The sequence below is a fragment of the Ursus americanus genome, chromosome 5 (genome assembly GCF_024610735.1).
Source record: "Ursus americanus isolate L20-20 chromosome 5, mUrsAme1.1.p, whole genome shotgun sequence".
In the NCBI taxonomy this organism is placed as follows: Eukaryota; Metazoa; Chordata; class Mammalia; order Carnivora; family Ursidae; genus Ursus; species Ursus americanus.
The window spans coordinates 38,198,430-38,216,735 of record NC_142131.1 but is presented as its reverse complement, the minus strand read 5'-3'; the positions used below and the strand labels follow the sequence as shown (position 1 = coordinate 38,216,735).

The 18,306-nt window shown below is 41.8% G+C and overlaps 1 long non-coding RNA gene and 1 pseudogene across 1 annotated transcript in view; one reads left to right on the top strand and one right to left on the bottom strand.

Annotated features, from left to right (window-relative positions):
- The first annotated feature begins 9,081 nt into the window (after positions 1-9,081).
- LOC123790154 (FUN14 domain-containing protein 1 pseudogene) lies at positions 9,082-9,520 on the top strand (annotated as a pseudogene).
- Positions 9,521-11,169: 1,649 nt separating this feature from the next.
- The window catches only part of LOC148110078 (uncharacterized), a 46,503-nt gene continuing 39,366 nt past the window's right edge, over positions 11,170-18,306 (bottom strand). The window contains exons 4-5 of the long non-coding RNA XR_015724497.1: positions 16,291-16,345; positions 11,170-13,988 (exon numbers count right to left, since the gene is read on the bottom strand). This is a non-coding gene — a long non-coding RNA (uncharacterized LOC148110078). The remainder of the gene's footprint in view (positions 13,989-16,290; positions 16,346-18,306) is intronic.

Sequence of the window (18,306 nt, the reverse complement as noted above, 5' to 3'; positions counted from 1 at the left end):
ACCCAGTTCGTTGTTGACTCTGGTTACTATGAACTCCAAAAAGGTCATAGACACTCAAGCTGCTGATTATGGCTTAGGAATGAACCTTCCTCCATATCCCTATTCCCTTGGGCCCAAGAGATAGAAAAGATACTATATTTGAGCCAAAGAAATAGAATCAAGAGAGTACCACAGTTGTAAAATCAGTAGCTGCTAGTGTCCAACATGGACGTGAGTTCTAAAGATTCAAAGGCCTTAGATTCCAATGGTGATCAAAAGATTAAAACACCCTTCTCCTTGCCAAGGCAATCTAACCTGATGCAGCAATGAGTGAAATGGTGTGACGTCCATAAAACCACCCTAGTGAGATCTTTGTTTTGAAAAAGAAAGTAAAAAAGGAAAGAAAATAGAAAGATGGTGACAAGCTTTGACGTGATTAAAACAAATCAGTAGGGCAATCTGTGTTTATGGGTAGTGTGAGGGGTGCCAATTCCGCTCACCTGGGCCAGAACTCCAGCTCTATTTCCATTCACCTCCGGGTGCCGGGTGCGTTCTTACACCCTGCCCGCTGGTGTGGTTCGCTGTTTAACACGTGCCTAAGAAACCAGACAAGTGCAGGCTGGAGGAGCTGGGGCACTGCACCGCAGGGCGCCAGAGGGGTCTCCTTCAAGACTGGCCACAAGGCCAAGTTAGCGTGAGCAACCGCCGTTAAGAGGCAACGCTGTGAAGGCAAGATGGGAGGCGTCCCTCACTCCATCTGCTCCTGGGCACTCTTTTCAGCTTTCCTTTCTGAGCGGAGCCCCGTAGCTTCCTACTTGAAACGCTTCAAGTCTTCCTCCTGCTTGCCTGGGCTCACCCAGGATTCTTTTCAGAACATTTTACAAAGCCATTCCTGACAGGAATATATTTCACTGCCAGGAGCCTCTACTGACATCTCGGTCTCCCGGAGTCCTCTGATCACTCTTTTCTCCTCAAGAGCACAGACAACCTTTTATACAAATTTTCTCTCAGATTGTGTGAGAACTTTCTCCAAGGAAAAGTGAGATCTCGGCCAATGTCTTCCCACCACGGTGACAGTCAACTTTAAGAGCAGTGCTAGTCGGTTCGCGACCACTAAGCAAGCAGTACACAGAGCCGCAACACAGAGAGAACCCGCCCGGGCTGCGCGAGGCTGGCCACGCCGAGCAGGTGGCGCGCCAGCGGCTGGAGGGGCGGGCCTGCGGGCTGCGCATGCGCTACCTACGCAACCAGCAGCGCGGAGCGTTCACGGCGGCGGCGTGGCGTGGCGGCTGGGATTGGGGCCCCGTGAAGGCGCCGGAGCTCGTGGTCGCGCTTGGGGCACCCTCTTGTGTCACCTGGACCAGAGTTCTTTCCAGGATTAGTGCTGACTTCGTGATTAATCAGCATTTTCTGCGTTTCCCGGGGTGACGTCATCTGCTCAGAGATAAATTAGGCTCCTCTCTGAAAGCTCCTGCCCGAGCAGGATCCTGTGTCTCGGAGGCTGTCTCAGGGACCCCGCCCGGCCCAGGCAGCCACCGCCAAACCCGCCCTGTGGTCCCCTGGAGCGCTGGGTGCCCGGCCACAGCGCCCCTGTCATTGCTTTTGCTCACCGGTTAAATGCAAAAGCGCAAGGTTTTCTTTTCTTGGAGGATATACTCAATTAAAAGGTGGAAAATTACAGAGAGAAAAGGAATCACCCAAAGCTTCATCCTCAGCGATGTTAATTCTGAAGCATTTGTGTCCAGGCTTTTTTTTTTTTTTTTCTTCTTTTTTCCAACAGATTTTCAAGTTTTAAACATTGCTCAGCTGCAGTCATGTTATAAATACATTATTTTGTATCCTACCTTTTTTTACTTACTATTGTACCACAAACGTGTTACGTACTTTTAGCAAACATTGCTTTAAAACTCATAAAGAGTTCCCTTAGTGGATGTACCATCAACATACTTAAATATTTCAATTTATAGACATTTAGTATGTCTCTAATTTTAACTGGATGGATAGTGGGTAGACCATCTCTGCACCATTCCCCATGTTTGGGGGCTATTAGTTGGTTGGTGGAGTATACAAGCCCTACCTAAGAATTTCACCCAGTGTATGTTCAGGAGTGACAGAAACTTGAAAATTTCTGTTTTCCATATTACTGATGGTAGAGGGTTAGGATAGCTAGTTGGTGGGGCAGAGCAGGATGAGCTTTTGTGCTCTTGAAGTGGAAAGTCACAGGCTTTGCCATGGAGGTGGTTAGTGGCAGAGGAGAATGCATCGCTTACTCGGGTGAGAAAGAGAGATCAAGGAAAAAGAGTAACCTGGCACCTAAAAGAAAAACTCTCGGGGGCACCTGGGTGGCTCAGTTAGTCAAGCGTCTGCCTTCAGCTCAGGTTGTGATCCCAGGGTCCTGGGACTGAGCCCTGCGTTGGGCTCCCTGCTCAGTGGGAAGCCTGCATCTCCCTCTGCCTGCTGCTCCTCCTGCTTGTTCTCTCTCTCTCTCTCTGTCAAAATCTTAAAAAAGAAAAAGTCTCCATGAAGATAAGCGGCTGATGATTTTTAGAACACTGATGTTGAACGCTCAGTTTTCATTCTGTTAGTCACAAGCTCCAATGTAGTATTTGGGCAAAATCTCGTTTCTTTCTCTTATTAAAAAAAAAAACAACCCAGAAATTCAGAGAAAGAACTGGCCTAAGTGAAGGAAGAGTAACAGCACTTAGCATATTTTCTGCCTTGCTGTGATTTACCCCTCTGTAAAGAGAGATGGGCATGTTTTTGTAAGATTCCAGAAAACCTAGGATAAATAGCCAATGAGCCATCCAATACTTCTCTGTGAGCTCCTGCATACACCTACTTCTATTACTCTCCTGCAAGTCACCTTGACTGGACGTTGCAGTAGTAGATAGAGATGGTGGGTGAAAGACTGGTCATTAGAGAATACATTCAAGCTCCCAGGGCCTTTTTTTCCCCAGAAGATCTTACACATACTGTTATTTGTTAGTGTGCTTAGTAAAGGGCACGAAATGCTAGTAGTTATGTGAATACCAAAACATGATAGGTCCCTGGTGTGCTTGAAATTGCGATTGTCTGTAACCCAAGGGATAAGCAGGAACAGCCAGCTCTTGGCATCTCCCTCTGCATCTCTCTCTTTGCTTGGTCTGTGAAGGCTTTCCCTTTATGAGAGAAAATGTGGCACAAACGGTCTCTAGTCGAGCCAGTTTTCTCAATGCTATCTGTGTGGAAAGCTAGACTGACCAACTGGCAACGTTTTCTGTCTTGTTTTAAATGCACACCACAAAGCAGACCGTTTGTGTAATTGGCATATACTTTGCAAAGTAGCTGTCAATTCTTGACCCGTCTGAGAACTAGCAGTGAAGCAGTGATGTAACTTCAGAAGGACAGAGACAGGCAATGATGGCTTTCTTTTCCCTCTGAATCCAGAAGAGATGTTTGCTCTTCTCCCCGTCCCCTTTGCAGAGTGGCTTTCCCTACTGACAGTGCAGCCAGCCTCCTCCTTCCAACCCACTCGCTCTGTGGTCTCCACCTAGAGGACTGGGTGATATTTGCTCTAAGAGTAGAAGAAAGCCAGTCTTCTGAGGGTGACACTCCAGACCTGGCTGCCAGCAACAAACTGACCAGCTCCCAGATCTCCAAATCGGCTCCTTTTTTTAGGACCCAGGGATTCTCACAGCTCCCATTTCTGGAGGATGGTTTTCTTTTTGCTATCCAGCTCTCGTAGGATGGGGAAAAGCCAGCTCCATTTTCATCGTGTCCACTGAGGTCAGTCGCCCGGCCTGGTCTCTCAGCATCTCTTTCTCCAAGTCACAACATTCTCCAGGCACTTGTTAACCCTGCTGTGTTGTGCCCATTAAAAGGTCACCTGCTTTTTGAATTCTTTCCACTCTCCTCCCAGTTATTTGTGATAGCCTCTTAGAAGCTTAAAAATAACATTTATTTCCCCAGTGGTTTTGTATATTTCCATTTGGCAAACTTTATTTTGTTCCATGTGTTTCTAAGGGAACAGAAACCAAAATGGTTTATATCCTACTTCCTACAGTGGCCTGACTGATGTTTTCAGACTAGAATTGTCCTTCAGCCCAAAGTGGGTACACCCAACTATAAGCTGGGCCTTGATGAAGAAACTATATAAACTACAAGGACAATGGACATTGTCTGGTGGTTGGAAAATCTGCTTCATTGTACTTCCTTTAATCAAGCAGTGAATTTTTTAATAGATAGATTCAAGCCACTTTGCATGGATATGATTACAATATAAAAGAGAGTTACATTAAAATCATGAACCATGACACTGTGTCTCACTGTTAAAACAAAACTGAGGGCAGTGGAAGAAGTCAAAATGGAAGGCTGGAAGGGGTATACTGGGGGGCTTCCAGGGAAAGAAAATATGCAGGAAATGCTCTATTTGAAGATCTCAGTGATAGTTACGTGAATGTGTCCCCTTCCTGAAAATTCATTGAGCTCTACATTTATGATCACATTTTTCTGTATGTATGTTCTACTTCAATACAAAGTCAACTTACAATAAACAAACAAACTGAGGGGTTTTGTTGAAGTAGGCAGTTCAGGCAACGAAGGCAATTATTTATTCAACAAATGTTTTAGTGCCTACTCAGTACACAATGGTAAACACAAACTTTGTACAGATTACAGAAATAAGTTAGTGGCCACAGAGCCTGGCTTTTAGGAACTTACAGTTAAGAGTCAGCTACAACATAAGTTAAAAGGACTCAATCCATGTACCAATGTTGGATTATTCATTTTGGCAAACATACCATAGTAATGTAAGATGTGAACATTAGGGGACATGAGCTAGGGGGTATATAGGAATCCTACAGACAATCTTTGCAACTTTTCTGTAAATCTAATCCTATTCTAAATTTAAATTTTTATTTAAAAAATTTTCAGTATCATTAGAATGACTATAAGGGAGATATTACTTTTGGATTAAGGGAATCAGAAATGACTTTGTAAGAGGAAAAAAATGTGCGAACCAGGCCTTAAATGAAGAGAAGGATCATAATAAAGGGAACTGGGGAAGAAGTTTTCTAGACAAGGAAAAAAATGGTACGAGAAACTGTGAAGTCAATAGCCACTGTACGGAAATAACCTAAATGCCCATCAATGGATGAACTGATAAAGAACATAATATAGAGAGCAATATTATTCATACATATTATTATGAATAAGTATTATTCCTATAAATGGTGAAGTATTATTCAGCCACAAGAAAGAAGGACATCCTGCTGTTTTTGACAATGTGGATGGACTTTGAAGACATTATACTAAGTGAAGTAAGTCAGAGAAAGACAAATACCATATGATCTCACTTATACATGGAATCTAAAAAAGTTGAACTCGGGGCGCCTGGCTGGCTCAGTAGGTAGATCATCTGACTCTTGATCTCAGGGTCATTAGAGTTCAAACCCCATGCTGGGCACAGAGCTTGCTTAAAAATAAATAAATAAATAAATAAATAAATAAATAAATAAATAAATAAATAAAAAGCTAAAAAAAATGAAAAAGCAGAACTCTCAGAAACAGAGTAGAATGGTGATTACCAGGGGCTGGGCATGGGAGGTAAGAAATAGAGAGATGATGGACAAAGAGTACAAACTTCCAGTTTCAGATTCATTAGAAAAGGAATACGTACTGGGGATCTAATAGATAGCATGGTGATTACAGTTAATAATACTATATTATATACTTGAAAGTTCCTAAGAGAGTAAGTCTTAAATGTCCTCACCACACACACACACACACACACACACACACACACACACACAAAAGGGAATTATACGATGTGATTAATCCTATGAGGGGAATCATTTTACAATGTATAAATGTAAGATTCAATACATGATAATACACCTTAAATTTACACAGTGTTACATGTCAATTCTAGAACTGGAAAAGAAACTGGAATGTATAACAGGACCAGCATGGGTCTGCCCAAATGGTGAGTTGAGAGCATGAAAAAAGTGGTAAAGTCGCACTGGAAAGCAGAGGGCTTTATGAGCAGATCAGTAAGAGCCTTAAATTTCTAAAACTTAACGAATGCACGAGAAATTAGCTCTGAATTGCTATTAAAACCCATTATTTTTTTTAAGAACTTATTTATTTATTTATTTGAAAACGAGCACAAGTGGAGGGGGAGGGCAGGGTTCAGAAGGAGAGGGAGAAGTGCACTCCCCGATGAGCAGGGAGTCCTACAGTGCAATGATGCCGGGCTCCATCCCAGGCCCCAGAGATCGTGCACTGAGCTAAAGACACGAAGGCAAATGCTTAACCAACTGAGCCACCCAGGCACTCCAAAACCCATTATTTTACAATGAGAGATGAATACATTAATTTGAAAACCAAGAGAAATGAATATATTTAAATCACCTTTCAAGTGGGTGTATGTCTACTACGAGCTAAAAGAACTAAGTTGCAACATTTACTGAACAGTCACCATGTACCCAGCATTGTGATAAACACCTTATGTCTACTGTCATCCTCAGATCCTTATGAAGCATCTGTTATGATTTCATTCTGCAGATAGAAAATTGAGACCTTGTTTGTTTCCAGCAAATACAAAAGAGTCATAAATATAAAAAATAGATACAGCCACCTGAGATCCTGTTTGTTTCCAACAAATGCAAAACTCATAAACGTCAAAAATAGATACAGTGCTTAGTGCCAGAATGTGCTTCAGTGGTTAAAATAGAGCTCTGAGTTGAAAATATGTTTACATTCACATTTTATTTAAATTTATCTTTGAACTGAAAAGAGAGTCATCTGGGACTGATTTAAGTTCTTCAAGACCTAGTGGTCTTGATAAGTCCATTTATCAAGCATGTTTTATGGAATAATTCAGACAAGCGTGTTTGGCAAGCGGCAATTATCACATGGAGTACCAAAAACTGATCAAGTCTGGCCTACGTAGACTAGACTAGATGTAGCGCAGGACAGCCGCTTTCCAGTTTGATTGTAAACTCTTCTTCTGCGGAGTCAGAGACAACACAGCTATGCTACACAAACTATAGGGTGGACATCCTAGCTCTGAACTGCAAGTGTTTCCAAATAGTTCCAAAGAAAATGAAAAGGATTTAACCTTCCTATCATGGGGTTTCTAGACGTATTGTGACTTGCATGCAAAGCCAAGTTACTATGTATTTGAGAGTCATATGGCTCAATAGTTACTGTCATTTTTTCCCTTACTTATAAGACACAGTGAAAAACAATAAGTTTTAATTTGGCTCTTAATAAATTTCAAATCATGCAGAAATTAAAAGTTCATCAAAGATTCATAGTTTCTTTGAGAATTTCCTTCCTTTTTTTTTTTTTTAGAAGACTTTCCCTCCCCACAATAAACCACAAAACAATTTTCCCCCTCTTTATATGTGTTGAAAGAGAATTAAATTCTTGAATGGAAATTGTGTTTTCCTTTAATTCCTGACAAACTCTGTCCTATACCTGATGGCCACAAGGTAGGAAGGCAGCTGAGTTATTCAAAGAAGCATTCTGTTCCTGATCTTGCCATTCAATATCACAGGGTGTGATGAAAACTGGAACAAATATGGAAATCACAGAGGTGCCAGAACATTACATTTTAAAAATGGAATTATTTGAGTCAATCTGGAATGTCTGGTTCTTTTGGTTTAGGCCTCATGGGTAGCATTGTGCTTCAAAAACAACTTGAATTGGCTACCAGGATTCCAGAAGGGTAACATAATCTCGTACCTTTGTGGAGAGATGCTTATCTTTGTCTACTGTTAACAGAAAGGCTGGATTCTTCCACCTTTTCATGTTTCAAAATGAAATTGTTCAAATAAGTTTCAAACCTGAATGGAATTTGGAAACAAGAATGGGAGGATGTAATTTCTCAGTTCTTTTCAGTTTGTGCTAGTCTTTATTTGAAATAAATGCCCCAGCATGAATCAAATCCTTTACAGCTATAGAAATATGGGGCTTGGAGAGGCTCATCCTAACCACTTCCCCTTCTGTGATTTGGCAATCAGAAAGAAGTTCTCGGAGTTAGTAATCCTGAATACAAGGCTCAGACCTGCGAGGAGACAGAGACACTTAAATGAGACCCAGGAGTGGCAGAGGCTCACCTCCCCTCCTGGAAAATGCAGCCTGGAACCCAGCGACCTCTGCCCCCTGCCAGTGATGCTGTTACCCCTGCCAAGGCCTACACACAAAGTTGTAGGGGTGTTGTCCAACCACAGTAAAGGGTTGGGGAAAACCAGAGGGAATTACAACACACGAAGGAAAGAATTTTAAGCTGTGTCATCCAACAAAGGGAAAAAAATCCCCACCAAGTTAAGGGGACACACCCAAACTGCTAACCTTGTTGACTTCTTGTCGCAGAGTGCAATGAATCCCCAGGCACCTTTGGGACTCCTGAGTTTCTTCTTGTGGGTTGGTCTAATTCCATCACTCCTCTTCTCAGTGCAGTAGACACCTCCATGCCTGGTCTATTCCACCTAGAAGAAGACTCTTAATGGCTCCAGCAGGACAATCCACGATGCCTTGTTCCTTTTGAAGCATCGCCTTCAGTCTGGGTTACAGACATACCTCTCAATTTTTCTATGTGGAATGTCCACGCACTCTCACACACATGCTTCTCAACCTGTAATGTGCCTGTAAACTACCTAGGGTGGGGATTGAAGATGCATTTCTTACAAGCTGCCAAGTGATGCTGCTGGTGGGGTTAGTGGCCCACATTCTGAATAGTAAGGATCTAATCAGTATTCAATCCCTATTCGACTGTCTTCAATTATCTCAAATATCTTTGACAGTTCTTTTTTTTTTTTTTTTTAATTCAGGATCCAATCAGGAATCATGCACTACATTTGGCTGTCATGTCTTTTTAGATAGAGGATGTGAGCATTTATTTGGCTGCTTATTTGGTTACACAAAGACCCAGTGAAAGCGTTAGCACTTCCCCCTGTGAGTCCCTCGTCCACTAAAGATGGAGAAAAGGACCACACTCCTCACAGGCTCTGTGAGGGAGGGGCAGAGGAGAGGGTGATGTTTTCAGTTACATCTGAAAGGAGCCAACCGCCTGGGCCAGTGGTATCATGGTGACCCGGAACCTGGAACTCCCCTCCCCAACAGTAGGAAAGCAATGATGAGCTTACAAAGTGCTGGATTTAACTGAGTTTGCAAGAAGACACCATTGGTGGAATCGAATGTTTGGCCACAGTTCCAAACCTATGATAGAAAAATATTCAGTGCCACCCAGATTGCAATGGGTGGAGTGACTGGCTGGTGTGCGGGAGTTTTGTTCCAGAAAGTTGGAAAGCTTGCAGCACTGGCAGTAAGTGGTGGCTTTCTTCTTCTTCATATTGCCAATCACAGTGGCTGTGTGCAGACAGCCTGGAAGAGAGTTGAAAAAGATGTAAACAAAGCAAAAAAGATGAAGAAAGGAGCAAATAAGGAAGCACCTGAAATCAACACTACAAGTGAAGAAGCAATAGAATTTATCAGACAGAACATTGTAATACCCAGTGGATTTGTGGGAGGCTTTTTGCTAGGCCTTGCATCTTAAGGATATGAATATTCTATCATAGTAGAGTCGCCTGTAGGAAGAGAAATGGTGTCAACAAGGTGGTTTCTCGGGACGCCTGGGTGGCTCAGTTGTTAAGCGTCTGCTCAGGTCATGATCTCAGGGTCCTGGGATCGAGCCCCACATCGGGCTCCCTGCTCAGCAGGAAGCCTGCTTCTCCGTCTCCCACCCCCCCGCTTGTGTTCCCTCTCCCGCTGTGTCTCTCTCTGTCAAATAAATAAATAAAATCTTAAAAAAAAAAAAAAAAAAAACCCAAGGTTGTTTCTCAACATTACTTGCTGCCGGATTCTCCAGGGCAGTGAGAAACAGCTAGGTGGACAATACCAAACTCACACGTTAGTGTTTTGCTATGGACATTTGGCAAACTAGTATCTTCTGTAAAAACAAGCTATATGGCATGTATACAATACTATTCCTGAGAAAAACATGGCTTTCATTATTCTTTCTTAATTTGCATTTGTTTTTAAATTAGCCCATAAACTACTACCATTGGATATAGATATATAAAGAAAAAAAGTGTACTGGATATATCCCCCATTGAAATATTATATTTGTTTTATTTAAATAAGATGTTCTTCATTTTGCTTTATAGTATAGTGCTGCCAGTAATCAATTTGTATTAGAGCTTCAACATTAAGGTTGGCTCTTTTTTTAAAGATATATTTGCAATAAACTGAAGAACTGTAATGCCCTTTGTGGAAGGACTTAGAAGTGATGAATTATTAAAGATATTAAACAAACTTAATACCAAAAAAAAGAAAGAAAAAAAACAGAGAAGAGAAGAGAAGAGAAGAGAAGAAAAGAAAAGAAAAGAAAAAAAAAGAAAAGAAAAGAAAAGAAAAGAAAAGGAAAAAGAAAAGAAAAGAAAAGGACCCACCTGGAGTTGACAGTGTAATGGTTAGGTTCTTGTGTGTGTGTGTGTGTGTGTGTGTGTGTGTGTGTGTGTTTAATGCAAACCACATACATTGACATGGATTTTCTGAAGCAAGTGCAGGGATATGGCTCCTACCTCTGAACAGCAGCACAACACTTAAACACAACTGCAAAGGAGTTTTACTGTCTTTGTTCTTAGATTTAAAGATCTTATCCATTCCCTTCAGAGCGAGTAGAATCCAGGGCTTGACAGCCAGTGGGTATACAAACCTCATTGCCTCTTTCCAAGAGCTGAGATTTTAAATATCTATAGTTCCTTCTAGAATAACTTTCTCAAGGGCTCCAGCAGGATGGGCCACAGGGACCTGCAACTGTCTAAATCTCACTATAGTGTCCAGCGTGGATTCTGCAGTTTCCTCCCTCACTGGATGTGCCCATCACTACTCACCTCTGCAAACTTGTCATAGTGGCTTCTGCTAAAATGTGTATATTGCCTAGAAGGAATGATGAAAGATGAATCCTTATGGTCAGCTGGCTAGCACACTCTCACCCGAAGAATCAGGAATCTGGACAGGAGATAAACAGAGGCAGGGAACCCAGATAAACAGATCATCTGGCATCTGGAATAAGAGTAAGTATCAAGAAAAAAGGTGGCATCAAAAGGAAACCAGGAAGTCCCTGTTCACCAGCTTCACACCTTGTCATATGCTCAGTCAACACATCATGCTCCCAGGCAGCACAGGAGCTACTTCCTAGAATGAAAAAAAATGCAAAATTAGAAGGTTTTAGATCCAAAAACTACCCCTGTCCCACTATGGTATTCCTCCTACAACATTTTTGTAGTATTTCAGCCTCTGCTTAAACATTTCCTAGGTGGGGTCCACAATATGCCTGTGTTCCTGTAGAATGCATAATATGTACTAACAGCCAAGAGTTATTGAGTTCATCCAACACGGGCACCATCGTAAGGGCTTTACTCACGCTCAATCATTTAATCTCTACAATAGTCCTAAAATGGTAGTTCTATTACAACCACCATTTCACATACGAGGACACTGAGGTGCTGAGATGTTTAGTAACTAGACCAAAATTATATATCCCTAAGTTGGACCCAAGAAGTAGGATTCCAAGGCCAGTGATCTTAACCAGTTCTCTAAACTGCCTCCCAAGACAACACAAAACAGAACAACTGCTGCTTTACAGAAGAAGTTGAAATCCTAAAACATATAGCACATATATTTTATATACTCACTCAACTTAAATTTTTTAAATTCACAATGCAATGCAGTACAATGTACTTTTCTTCATAGTGTCTTGCTTTGGCTTTCTGCTTTTTCTGTTTTCTAGATTTTACTTGTGGTAGGCTCAACACAGACCTCCTGGGAAAAGACTTATGCCAGAGAGGAAAGATAAAGATTCCTTCCATAAGTCACCGTGACAGGAAGCTTCCCCAAGGCTACAGGGGGGATTTGGGAATGGATTTATGGGGGGGGGGTGCCTAAATATTGTCTCTGAGACGATGACTTCCAAATTGATCAATCGTGCCCCAGCCTATTTTGATATCTAATAGACATCTCCAGCTTACATCCAAACCAAAATATTTTATTCCTATCACCACTCCCCAATTAGCTCTCACTCACCTCATTAAAGCAGACCACTAGTTACCTAGTTCCATAGGCCAAAAACATGGCAGTCATCCAACATTTCTCTCTCCCTAACATCCACAGCAATCCCACTGGAAAGTCCTATTGGTTGTCTCTTCTCAAGATACCCAGCATCTAGCCATTTCTCACCAGCTGCCATACCCATCACCTCTTCTAAGTGACCACCATCTCCTGCCTGATTACTGCACTAGCCTCCCGGCTGGTCTATTTTCTTCTACTCTTCCTCCCTCAAAGATGCTACTTCACATGGAAGCAGTGATCTTTAAAAGCATAAGTCACATCATTTCTCTCCCTGCTCAGGGCCCTCTAATGGCTTCTCATCAAACTTAGAATGAAATAAAAATTCCTCATCCTGGTCAACAGTGTAGACTCTACATGATCTGGTCCCTGTCTACCTCTGCAAGGTTATCTGCCACCACTCTCCTCTTGCTCATTTCACTCTAGCCACATTGGCCTTCTTGCTGTTCCTTAAACACTCTAAGTTTATTATCTCCTTGCGTTTGCTATTCCCTTTGCCTAGATGGCTTTTCCTTGTCCCCAAACCTTTTTAGAGCTCACTCCCTAATTCTGTTCAAATGTCACCTCCACAGAGACAACTTCCCTGGACACATTTCTAAAATAGTAGCTGTCCCAACCCCACCTCCAGCCATCACTCTTTATCTCCTTATTCCACTCCTTTTTGTAGTACATATCACCCCAAAAATCACATTTCATATTTACTTGTTTATTTATGATTTCATGATAAATTTCATGAGAGCAGTGATCTTATTTTACTTACAGTTGCTTCCCCAGTGACCAGAACATTTTAAGTGTTCAATTTAATGAATAAATACATTCTAACAAGTCTAAAATTCATATTTAGATTTCCTTGCTGATATCCAGATCCATAGATCCCATGTATCTGTCTATGACCCATATGTCCAAAAGGAAACTCACACTCAGCATGTTTAAAACTCAGTTCATTATTACTTCCTGTTCTCTTCCCCAAGCTGCTCTTCCCTCCTCGTTCCCAAGCTTAATTAACAGCACTATGATTCCACCTAAGTCAGAAATCTGGGCATCGTTGTAGATCTATCAATCTGTCCCCAAACACTGTCATTTCCCCCAAACACTTGTATCAGATTGTGTTCTTAGTTACAAATAATAGAAGCCACTCTAGCTAGTTTAAGAAAAAAAAAAAAAAAGAATTTATTAAATTGTCAGGTAGCACAGAGAATCTTCAGGAGGGCCTGTGAGCTAGGCTGTACACAGAAACCTTGCTGCTGCTACCACTGGCACACTGTGCACCACAGACAAACCCCAGGGCGAAGAGTGCAGACCACAGTGTCACGCCACTATGCTCATCAGAATGGATTCCACGTACCAACTCCATCTTCGCAACCCTCTTTCCCAAAACAAAGTCCTGATGGGCAGAGCCCAGATTATAGGCCTGTGCCCCATCTGACAGAGACACTGGGAAAGTGAGTTTCTGGCTTCTTCTTTGAGAATAAACACTAAGTTGGGAAACACCCCAACTGTAGGAAGGGTTTGAGAAATGCTGGGGAGCTGCAAGACATCACAGACATCACTTAACACTATCTTCTACATCCCCAGTCTTCCCACCACCACGGACTCAGCTCTAGTCTTCAGAGCTCGTGGCCTTGACTAATGCGATAACCTCCTAACAGGCTCCCCTGCCTCTTTTCTCACCTCCGCACTCATGCTACCGCACTACATCTAAAAGCAAGCCTTACCAGGTCACTCCCTTGCTCACCATCCATTATTTAAAAACGAAAAGTCCCTCAGAAGCTCTCATTGCCCAGGTGCCTGGGTGGCTCAGTCAAGCGTCTGACGCCCGATTTCAGCTCAGGTCTTGATCTCAGTGTATTGGGTTCAAGCCCTGCACTGGGCTCCATGCTGGGCGTGGAGCCTACCTAAAAAATAAAAGGTCTGATTGCCTATAGATGAAGTACAAACTCCTTTAGTTGGCCTATCGAACTTTTCAAAACATGGCCCTGGTCCATCTTCCCAAGATTCTCTCCTTACTTAGGATCCTATGTTTCAGCTGCACCAAACTGCCCTTCTCCACATGTTGCCTGTTCTCTGCTGCTTCTGTTGCTTTGTACACACTCCTTCCAGCTCCTTCGAATGGCCCTACCCCGACAAATTCTTACTCATCCTTCAAACCTCATCTTCAGCCTCACCTCTTTTCTGCCTCTACCCTGCCTGATCCCCTCATTCAGTACAAGACACGCCTAACTTGGCTCTTCCTCGATGCCTGCCTCTATCAGTACTTATTCTATTATGTGGTTAACTGTTTGCTTTACGTCTGTCTCCAAGCCAGGAAGGAGCTAGACTGTGATGTCCATGAAGGCAGGAACTACTGCCTTAATTCTGGATCCCCAACATGTTGCCTGGCCCAGAGCAGACACAGTGAACTTTAGTTGGGTGAATAGCAATGATGCTGCTGCAGAGAGTTGTATCCATTTACGGAAGACTTAACAATGTGTCAGGCACTGTCAGGTATGTATGATTTTCCTCATTTTATAAATGACGGAAACTTTCCTGGTGTCACACAATTAGGAATCAACTGACCTGAAATATGAACTTTTATTTGATTTCAAAGCCTAGATCTTATTCAATATATTCTACAATTCCTATGAATAAATGAATGAGTATGTGGAAGAAAGGATAAGCAAACAGCAGTGTGACACTGTGTATTGTACTCTACAGTTTAAATTCCTCCTTCTCTAGCCTGCACGGCCAGAACACATTCCTTGCCTTATTGTCATTTTATTTATTCTGCTTGAAATTTGTCATTTTATTTATTCTGCCCTTGGAGACAGTAAGCTCCTTGAGGGCCGGAAGGTGTATCGTTCTCATTTCTATAGCCACCCATTTGTATTAATTTCCTGGGGTTGCCAAAATAAAGTATCACAAATTGGGTGGCTCCCAGTTCTGGAGGCTGAAGTGTGAGATCAAGCTATGGGCCATTCCAGGCCCCAATCCCAGCTTCCGGTAGTTCATATGCTTGTGGCAGGAGAATGCTAATCTTCACATGGCCTTTTCCCTATGTGCTTGTGTCCGCATTTCCCTTTCAGAAGGAGACTGTCGGGGCGCCTGGGTGGCTCAGTCGTTAAGCATCTGCCTTTGGCTCAGGGCGTGATCCCGGAGTCCTGGGATCGAGCCCCACATCAGGGTCCTCCATTAGGAGCCTGTTTCTTCCTCTCCCACTCCCCTTGCCTGTGTTCCCTCTCTCGCTGGCTGTCTCTCTCTCTCTCTCTGTCAAATAAATAAATAAAATCTTAAAAAAAAAAGAAAAAAAGAAGGAGACTGTCACTTTGGACTAGGGCCCACCCTAATGACCTCATCTTAACTTGATCATCTGCAAAGACCCTATTTCTAAATAAGGCCACATTTACAGGCACTGGGAGTTAGGACTTCAACATACTTTGGGGGGGCACAATCCAACGCATAACACCACGTGTCTGGCAAAGTGTCTTGCAGTTAGCAGATGCTCAGTTAAGGTTTGCTAAAAGACCTTGAAGGCCCCCCAGTGAAACCTGGGCTCCCGCCAGTTTGTTTTAGACCCTCCACCCATGGGCAGAGGTGAGGTGGATAAGCACTGTCTAATGGCCACATCATTCCCTGCTATATCTCTGCATGGCTGGTGGGTGGAGACGAACCAGGGTGAAGGAGGCCCATCTTCTCTTAGAAAACAATGTTTCCTCCCAGGAAAGGTATAACATCCTGGGGCTCATTTGTGGATAAGAAGAAAGGGATCTGGGCAGGCTGCTTTTATGGCAGTGGTGTGGGCCAAGAAGTTGTAAACATGCCATCTTCTGGAATGTGTCTGCCTGCTTCACTTGGCAGACTCTTCAAGGACTGGATGAGCTCCAGCCAATGTCCAAGTCTCTGCATCCTTACTTGGGGCCCATAAGAATCTGTCCTGCTATCCACAGCCCACTCTTCTGTGCCTCCCTGTCTCACCCCTAGGCCTCAGGGAAAAGTTATTTTATCCTATTTTTTTTAATTTAGACACATATCATATTGAGCACTTCTTAGATGCCTGGCACTTCATTCACCTTGTGTCGTTTGATTTTTGCCGTAACAGCAGAAACCAGAGTTTTCATTGCAGAATACATCTATTTTAAAATGAATAAATTTTATCTGTAAAATTTTAAAAATAATAATAGAATGTGAAACCACTGTACAGAATAAGAAAAAGAATATTACCTGTTATCTTAGAGGTTTCTGTGGACCTCTCTCCAATGGTACCACCCTCTCTTCCCTGCAAGAAAAACAGCATCTGAATTCTGTTTTAATCATAGCCCTGCTTCTCTTTATAGTTTACCAACTATGTCTGCATCTCTTAGAGTATAATAGTTTTGCCAACTTTTTCTTTATATAACTGGAATCATACAGTTTGTAGTAGTCTTAATAGCTTATTTCTTTCAATCAGTGTTATGTTTTTAAAGATTCACCCATGTTGATACATGTAAAAGTAGCTCAATCATTTTCTCTGCTGTGTAATTTTCTGTTGAATCGAGAAACACTATCTATTCTACTCTATGGATATTCAAGGTGTTATCAATCGGAGCTATCATGAACAATGCTGCTAGTACATTCTTCTACACATCTTTCAGTGCACATAGGCAGAATTTCCCTAGGCTACCTACTCAGAAATATAACGGATGGGTTTAGGATAAGCACATTTTAACTTTACTAGGTATTGCCAAAGTGTATTTGTGATGCTTATACCAGTTCCGTTCCTGCTAACAGGTGATGAGAGGTCTCATCACAGATTGGCCAACATCTAGATTTATCAGAATTAGAATTTTTGCCCATTTGGTGAGTAGGAAATTAACATTTTAATGGGTATTTCCTCGATTACTAAAAAGGATGAGCACTAGTGAGGCTGAACCTCTCTCTCATAAAGGGCCCATTTTTGTCCATTTTTCTATTGGATTGTGTTGTCTTTTTCTTATAGATTAGTATTATTTTTTAAAATACTCTGGGTACTAGTCTTTTCGATTATTGATTTTATGTGTTGGAATACCTTCTTCATCTTTATGACTTTTCTTTTTACTCTCTATGCGATGTCTTTTGATGACAGACCTTTAATAGAATTGAATTTTTCAATATTTATTTTATGGTCTATGTTTTTGTATTTGGCTTAAAGAAATCCTTTTTTACTCTTAGAGTATCCTGAAGATATTCTTCTCATTTGTCTTCTGAAAGTTTATACCTTTGCCTTTCATATTTAAGTCTTTATTACACTTGAGCTTGTCATTTGTAAATTGGAATTTAATTTTAGGTTTTTCCATATTGATAGCCAAGTGTTCCCACACTATTTCTTTCTTTCCATGCTATCTACAGTGGCTACTTTGTCTTAACCCACTGAGCTACCCAGATGCCCCAATGGCTCCTTTGTCTTAATTCAAGTTTCCATATGTGCATATCTGTTTGGAGTCCTCTATACTTTTCTATTGATCTGTTTGTCTGACCCTGCATCAATACCAGTCACATTGACTTAATTCCTATAGCTTTATTAGGTCTTGGTATCCTGTAGGGCAAATCCCCTAGCTTCTCTTTGTCTTCCCAAGAGTATCAGATATTCTAGGACTTGTGCTCTTTCATAAAAATTCTAGTAATAATTTGTCAATGTCCAGGACAATCTCTGGAAAATACTGACTGGAACTCTACAGAATCTCTATATTTAACCTTCCTTAAGTTATTGAAGCTTCCTGTTGAAAAATTTGCTATATGGCTCCATTTCCTAGGTCTTCTTTAACCTTGCAATATAATTTTCTTCACAAAGCAGTTTCACGTTTTCTTCTTAGATTTGTTCTTACTTATATTTTGATGTTTCCATAAATGACTATTTTCTTTAAAATACTTTTTTTAAAAGATTTTATTTATTTATTTATTTGACAGAGAGAGAGAGACAGCGAGAGAGGGAACACAAGCAGGGGGAGTGGGAGAGGAAGAAGCAGGCTCCTAGGAGAGAAGCCTGATGTGGGATTCGATCCCAGAACGCCGGGATCATGAAGGCAGACGCTTAAGGACTGAGCCATCCAGGCGCCCCATAAAATACTTTTTTTTAACTGAACATTAACAATGAATGTGATTGTTCACATATTGCTCTTGCATCCAGTCTTTCTTCAAACTCACTTATTCATCCTCAATTTGTAGATCCTTTTGAGCGTTCAGAGCCTTTCTTTTCATTTAAATTTTTAAGCACTACTGGGG